Source organism: Puntigrus tetrazona, chromosome 16 (assembly GCF_018831695.1).
Source record: "Puntigrus tetrazona isolate hp1 chromosome 16, ASM1883169v1, whole genome shotgun sequence".
In the NCBI taxonomy this organism is placed as follows: Eukaryota; Metazoa; Chordata; class Actinopteri; order Cypriniformes; family Cyprinidae; genus Puntigrus; species Puntigrus tetrazona.
This window is the reverse complement of record NC_056714.1, coordinates 12,407,198-12,414,712: the sequence shown is the minus strand read 5'-3', so window position 1 is coordinate 12,414,712 and position 7,515 is coordinate 12,407,198. Positions and strand designations below refer to the sequence as shown.

Genomic DNA, 7,515 nt, shown 5'->3' with positions numbered 1-7,515 from the left:
TCACCTCTGGCCTTCTTGCCTCCCCTCTTACTGCCCAAAAGACTTGGCTCAAAGTTCATTAAGAATAAGACATTATATACCATGTATACCAAGTGTCATGTGAACCTGTTGTTTATTTTTAATGTTTGGTCTCATTTTAAAGGTCTCAGTGTGATTGGTAAATTGGTCTCAATTTCACAGAAATCACTTGTATTACGGAAAAGATTTAAAACTTTGTAGAACTGTGTTCTGTTGAGAAGGGGGTGTGTCCTTTTTTAGGATTCTAAAAATGTTCCAGCCAGGTTTGACCCTGGAGCACTGGAACCTAAACACCAAAAGGTTTTACAACTGATTTTGGGATCTCTTTGTCTGGTCTGAGTATATAAGGAAAGTGACAAAACATAGCAAGGCGCGATTCTGTAGCCAGATTGGCCCGTAGTGTGGTGTGTGTCTCCATACACCTCACTATGTATTTTCTAAAGGCCAAGTATGATGACCTTTTAACGGATACTGTTTTGTTTTATTTTTATTTTGTTTATTTTTGATCAGTTGTGCAAATACTTATGAATTTCACCAAATCAGAAAAATCTTGCTTGGTAAAATACAAGTTAATCCTGATTAATTGTAAAATTGTTAATTGAAATCATTTTTCTAGTAGGTTAGTGACTGCTGTGGTTTTCCACATTGTTTGCTTGCTAGGGTGTGTCAGATCAATGCCAGGGGCACATTTTTGGCCACCAAACTGGCTTAGCATGCTATTTCTAAGGGATTGCATAAAAAATTACTCTTTTGAGTCTATTGAGGAAATGGCTGCATTAAGGTAAGCTGTCTACGGGGTAGCCACTGACTAAGACCTGGACTAGACCAGATGTGTTGTGAGCCTGTTCTGGCCAAACAGGTCTCTAAGCGACCCAGACTCCTAACAAACAATGAATGGAAACTAGGAAGTATTATAGTTAATTGATGATCCAAATTTAATCACAGCTAGAAGGATCAGCAGTAACATTAAATTTAATGTAACTAAAATCACGAAAGATTGTAGATTGGAAAATTATGTGAAAGGTCAGAATTGAAATTGGAAATAGTAAATATAAAGAAAGAAAGAAAGACGTGCATTAAACCTTCACCAGGGCCTCTGGATTTCATTCTTCGGAAAAGGGGGCTTACACAATAATCAAATCTGTCATATTTTATGCTCAGATTTTTGGGGATCAAACTGTGACATTTGTGTCCCAACCATATGCCAAACAATGTAATAAAAGATACTTTTCTATGTAGTTTTGTCCTAACCAACTGGGACAGCGAAAAACAAAAGTGACAGGAAACGGTTTCTTTTTTCTGTGACTTTCACACTGATACTGAAACACCATAAACTATAACAGTAATAATGTCAGGTAAAGATTATGTGGTTTATTTAATATTACTAATACAATATTCTTTATTCAATATTATCTAATGTGAGTTGAGTATTATTAGTCATTCATTTGTTTACTCACTTAAACTGTTCAATGTTAATTGAGTAAAACTGTTCAAATTTAAATTTGTTGCCATCTTTTTCACTGTCACGCTGTGTCTACACAGGAATGTGAGTCATACCACCACACTACATCCAGAATATATAAATCCTAAGGTTCCAGAATGGGCACAATATATAAAGCCTCTCTTTTGCTTCAGCAACTAAAACAGTGAAGAGTAAAAGACCTGAAATTTGTTTAATTAAATGTTTTGGCACATTACATCACCTACAGGAGGCAATTTTAGTATCAGCAACATCATGCATTTATCCTCATTCTTATATTCTGTGGAATTTAAATCATTTGAAAACTGATGGAATTAATTTGTATGTCTTCTTTCCTCATTTTCTATGATACATGTGTTGTCAACGGTTTTTCAAAAGGAAGAAACCACAAAAATGAAGATGAACTGTTTTTAATTGTTGTTTAACATGTTGTTTAACATTGTTTAAAGAGTTAATTGAGAAAGTAAGCTATTATAATGTGCAACATGGGAACAGATGCAAACCAAGCCTCTTTCTTATACTGTACAGAAATAGTTAAGGTTTAGAGCGTTACTTCTGTGAACACCTGAACTAAACTGTATGTGTGTGTATGGTAGTGTATGGTTTTCTTTTAAAATGCTTAATTTCCCTTATATTTTGGTCAATTGCATTTTACATCCTTTTATATTTGTTATTGGGTAGATTTAGGTTTGATGGCAAGTTAAGGGTCTAAAAATATTAAATACTTATTGATAAAATAATAAAAATGCAGAAATAAAATGTTTTGTGCTTGGAAATGTTATGTATTAATACTGTGGTGTCCAAACTTGTATGTAAGGAAGTTTACTTCTTTCTTTAAAAAACATTCTTAATAAGGAGAATGATTCAATTTCATTTAATTCAAATGTATTAACTCTTCTTATACAATAAATTAACTTCTAGTAATTTGTAACTATCGAATTTATCAACACTTGAACACATTCAGTCATTTATGTAAGTGTTTCTATTAGTGTTCAGATAAGCTCAAATTGCAGTTATTATGTATACATATTCATACATCCATTTACACACAAAATATACAATAAACTTACTCATATACATACATTCTAGTCTCCTGTTCATACATAGGTTTTTAATTTACATTTATATACCTAAATATTATCTGTTATTGAAGTATTTTCTGAGTTTTTCTCTTTCCTCTTCCTCTTCTCTCTCGTTTTCCCTTTTTCATGTGGCAGTGTTTAGTCCAGTCTCATAAAACTAGAAGAGCCAGCTATCCGTGTAGTCTGTCAGGTTACCAAGGAACACAGTCATTCATGTGAAAATAAAACTGATCAGAAAACAGAAAACAAAACATAGAGAAACATGCTGCTTATTTTCTGTATTGGTCTAGTCTTGTGGTTGAAAATAAATGCAGGTCAAGAGTATCTTTTTTAATAATCCACAAAGAGGTAATCCAACAAGCAGAGTAGCAAAGATACATTTATATCAATGAGACCGGACAAAGAGCACAGGAGAAATGAAAAACAGTCCAGGGGTGTGGCACTAATGTTATATTTTGTACATCAAATATATTTAATTAATGGTGGGCTGGAGTGGTCCCCCAGTGTTAGAGACTTTGAAGCCCAGAACGGATTTAAGCACTATCCTTGGGGGTTAAGAAGTCCTCAACAAAAAGGTCCTGACACAGAGTGCAGTTTCTTTCTCCTGAAACTTAGCAGAGCTCTTCTTCAAAGGTCTTTAGAGCAGTTAGATTGCCTGTCCCTTGCGTGTGCGCCACTGTAAGGCAACAATTTAGCTACCACACATATAGTAACAAATAACGAAAACTCATTCACACCATGACATGGCAGATGTCACAAGCTTTCATCTAACACCAAACCAAACTCTTGTTATCAAAAGGTTATGCATAGATCAAAATATTTTAGAGTCTGTATTAAGTATACATATTGGTCTGTATGATTCACAATCTAGTGGGTCTTTATCTTTCTTTGAGTATTAGAAGCGGATATTTGCTGTTCTCCATGTTTCAGTTATTGTGCCTTGATTTAAGATTACTTCCTCCAAAGCTGTAACAAAAAAGTTAGAAAGCTTGGGCCAAATCGATTTGCAAAATTCCAGGGGAAACCGTCAGGCCCTGGTGACTTGTTGGATGACATTGATTGTATTGCAGTGAGGACCTCCTCTGAATTCATAGGTGAATTTAGATCATGTTTACTCGCCATCTGAAATAACTAGACAAGAGAGATTTTTAAGTTTGAAATTTGATTGTTCACAAAATAGTGCTTCACAATAGAGGGATTCATAGTGGATCGAAATGCTTCATTTTAATTACAGGATCGTATGTAGTCACACCAAACAGGTTTTCACTTTATTTTGATGGCGTTAAGCTATTAAAGTAGGAGACTTTTCAATTTAAATCAGGAGGGTAGCAATTTATGAAGCAAACGTCTACGAAAGTGCCCCAATGTAATTTCTTTAAAAACAATAACAGTTATACTTTTAATGGTATCATGTATAATCTAACAAAAGCTTATTTCAGATAAAAGCTGATCTTCTGGTCTTACTATTCATTAAAGAATTCTGAAAAATGTAGCAAATCAGGACATCAGAATTATTTCTGAAGACGGAATATCTGAGTCATCATTTTATTTTTTTTCTTCCTCAAGTTCAACTCCACCCCTTTCAGACATCTATAAAAACAGAAGCATGAATTCATTTCACCATCACACCAGACCTCAATCTGACTTGAAGCACTTCTCACATTCCACCAAGGTAAGGTTATTTATAAAAATTAAATGCGCCCCACTTAATATTCAAATCGGAAGTGTCCTTTCAAATCAGTGTCTTTATTCATGTTGCATTGCAAAACACATAATTTGCTAATAATGTATGATATTTTAAGATTAGAGTTTTGGTGATATGGTTAGGTTTAGTGGTTAAGGGGTTGTGTGTGTATATAGGTGCCTAATTAATAAAGATGTAATTAGGAAGGCACAACCTAATATGTGGCTACACTACATAGAGAAGAAAAAAAAATCTATTTAAAATAATACTCTGCAACCCAAGTGAATTCACACAAAATAGTTAAAGTATAAAACATATTTAAAAATAAGTTCACAGTAACAAATTCTGAGTTATAGCAGTTAAAAACACTCTATAATAAGTGGGTTGAAAATGAGCTAAGTGGGCCTACTCTATTCAAAAGGGGATTATGTGCTAGGGGTACACAATACACAATCTTTTTTTCAAATAAATACTTTAGAAATGTAGCAAGTTCATTAAATCAGTTTTTATGTATTCATAATTTACTTTGAGCAGCACCGATATATAAAGTTACCATTTTCTATCACAACACTTTCAAATTATTAATGAACAGGTAGCCATGATAATCAGTGCTCTAAGTGAATGTATATATTTTATATAAGTTGAATATTACAATTAATATTTATTTTGAGCAGGAAAACAAAATCATGACTTCTGAAATCTCAAAATGTACTCAAAGCCTTACCACTGCTGAGGACATGAGGAACCAAACCAAACTTATGATGCATTCTAATGCCAACTGGGAAGAGTATCTGTCTCCAGCACCTCTCTCCATAGCCATCCTGGGAGAGCTGGTTTTCATATCATCCGTAACAGATTTCTCTATCAATAAAAATCCCCCTAAAGATGGCTATCAGTTCATCAAATACCCTGATTCCTTTGGCGCTTGTCTCATGCAAGTGTGTAACTCTGGTTGGTGGGCATTTAATGAGGCCCATACTTGCAGCATGGATCAGATTCGTCTCCATACTGCTCCAGGTTCCAAATTACATGAAGACTGCTGTGGAGATTCTGTTCCAAGATAATGATATGGTTGTAAATGCTCTTCTTCCGAATCAGCTGAAAAATATCCAAGACATTGCAGACGAATGTCTGAAACTCTCAGATGCAACTGAAAAGCGTTTTTTGAATGTCATTAATATAATACAAGAGCTGCTAGAGGCGTGTAAGAATGCACATCGCTTTTATGGGAAAGAGTTGGAAGAGGTGAACAAGATAATAGAAGAGAACAAACTAAAGAAGCAGTCAGCTGAAGAGATCAAGAAAAGGACTGAGCAGTTAATGAATGCCATGAAGAAGGAAATGGAAGAAGCTAATGATAGCTACAAGAAAGCTCTGAATCTCTTCCCTAATGGATGGGAAATGATTGGTATGGATTTTGTAAGTGGGTTAACACAGGGCATTACTGGCATGTTTGCTGGAATGGCATCTGCTATTACTCAACCAGTGAATAGTGTAAGAGATGTGTTTTCTGAAATAAAAGTATATAGCAGGTCGACTGAAATGTTAACGTGCGCACAGAATATCCTGGGAGCAATGCATGTAAAAAGTAAGGATGATAACATTGATTGACAAAACTATATGATCAGAAGGAGAATGCTACAAAGACAGATTTCATAGCAAAACAGTTTGAAAGACTCAGTGAAACTTTCAAGGAAGTCCCTGACTGCCCAGCAAAGCAACAAGCTCTGAAGTTGTGCAAAGCTAGTACAGAAATATGCAACAAGCTTGCAAAATATGCACCAGATGGCAAATGCAACAAAGACAAAAACACTGAAATTATAAATGCGGTATTTGATTTGATTGAGTCAGCCCATGCTTTTGACTGCAAAAGTAAAGATAAAACAAATTTCAGCCTTTTCTCCAGTGCTACCAATGATGCATAGAGAAGAAAAGAAGTCAGAGAACATAAGTGCTTCTCCTAGAGGGCAACAGAGAATGCACGATTCAAGATAGAGCAGACCCGAGCTCAACTGAACAAGACACAAGAGAATTATGAGAAGTGTCTGGAGAACCTAGAGAACAACGAGAAGGAACTAAATAAAACCCTTTGCAGATCTGAGAAATTGCAACCTGAAAGAGATCGACTTCAAAACTACCATACAGATGCTGATCAAAGGAATGGATGCCATGGGGAGAGTGAAGGAGCAATGGGGAGAAGATGGTTCGCTTCTTTCAGATGGTTTCCAACATTGTAAAACCAGCCTGAGCACGACTCTCAAAAACTTTGTCTCCACATCAGAGAACACAAAACGCCTCCGCTTACAATGAAAAGCTCTTTTCAAAAGATCTGCTGTACATTCAAGCCTTCCAAGCCTGTAACATTGCTAGTCTGGTCCACATGATCTCTGCAACATACACAGATATTTCCAGCAAGTACCTGATGGATCGTGTCAGTTCACTGGGAAAACTGATGGCCATGGATAAAACTAATCCAAAATTTGAGTGTGAGCGACTACTGCTTCAGAACGACTGTGATGAGGCAAAGGAAAGCATCTTAAAGCTTGTGAAGAAGAAATAAAGCTGAGTATGACAGCAAGAGCAAAGCAAGAATTGAAAAAGATTGATCGAGAATTGCTTGCCATTCTTCCTGCTGCTTCACCAAAAGAAATCAAGAGTATTGAAGAGGCTGTTGAAGCCGGATTCAAGACGACGCATACATCTGATGGTATGTACTGAAGAAAATGATAATGATGATAATGTAGTTAAGACCGAAACTTTGTTTTTCTTTAACATGTAGCCATGACAGCTCATTGTATCAACATAATATGATATCAACAACTCTTGTTTGATCTTACTTTGACTTAAGTATTTTTTATGTGATAACTTAATCTGTTAAAATGATTTAGGATTTCCAGATTTAAATGACTGTGTATACATTATTTCTTTTAGAAAATATGAGACAAGACAAAAGTCTTTTCTTTTGAAAAGCAACAACCATTCCTGTCATCAATCAAGGTCTGCATCGAGACAACCCCAAAAAAAGAATATGTGTGGAAAATAGAGTACAACTTTTTGTGTGTATGCTGGATTTAGTGGGAATCTGTTTAGTGTTTGCTTATGGAATTTAGGCATGTCCTTAGGCATGCAAATATTAATGAAGAGCATCATTACTTTAGAACTTTAAGTGGAATTGTTATATTGTCTTCTGCTTTATCTTGATTTTAATAACATATAATATAATAAACTCTTTTACTTCACTTTTTCCTAAT

At 35.1% G+C, this 7,515-nt stretch overlaps 1 pseudogene; it reads left to right on the top strand.

Moving 5' to 3' along the window:
- The first annotated feature begins 4,215 nt into the window (after window positions 1-4,215).
- LOC122360828 lies at window positions 4,216-7,230 on the top strand (annotated as a pseudogene).
- The last annotated feature ends 285 nt before the right edge of the window (window positions 7,231-7,515 follow it).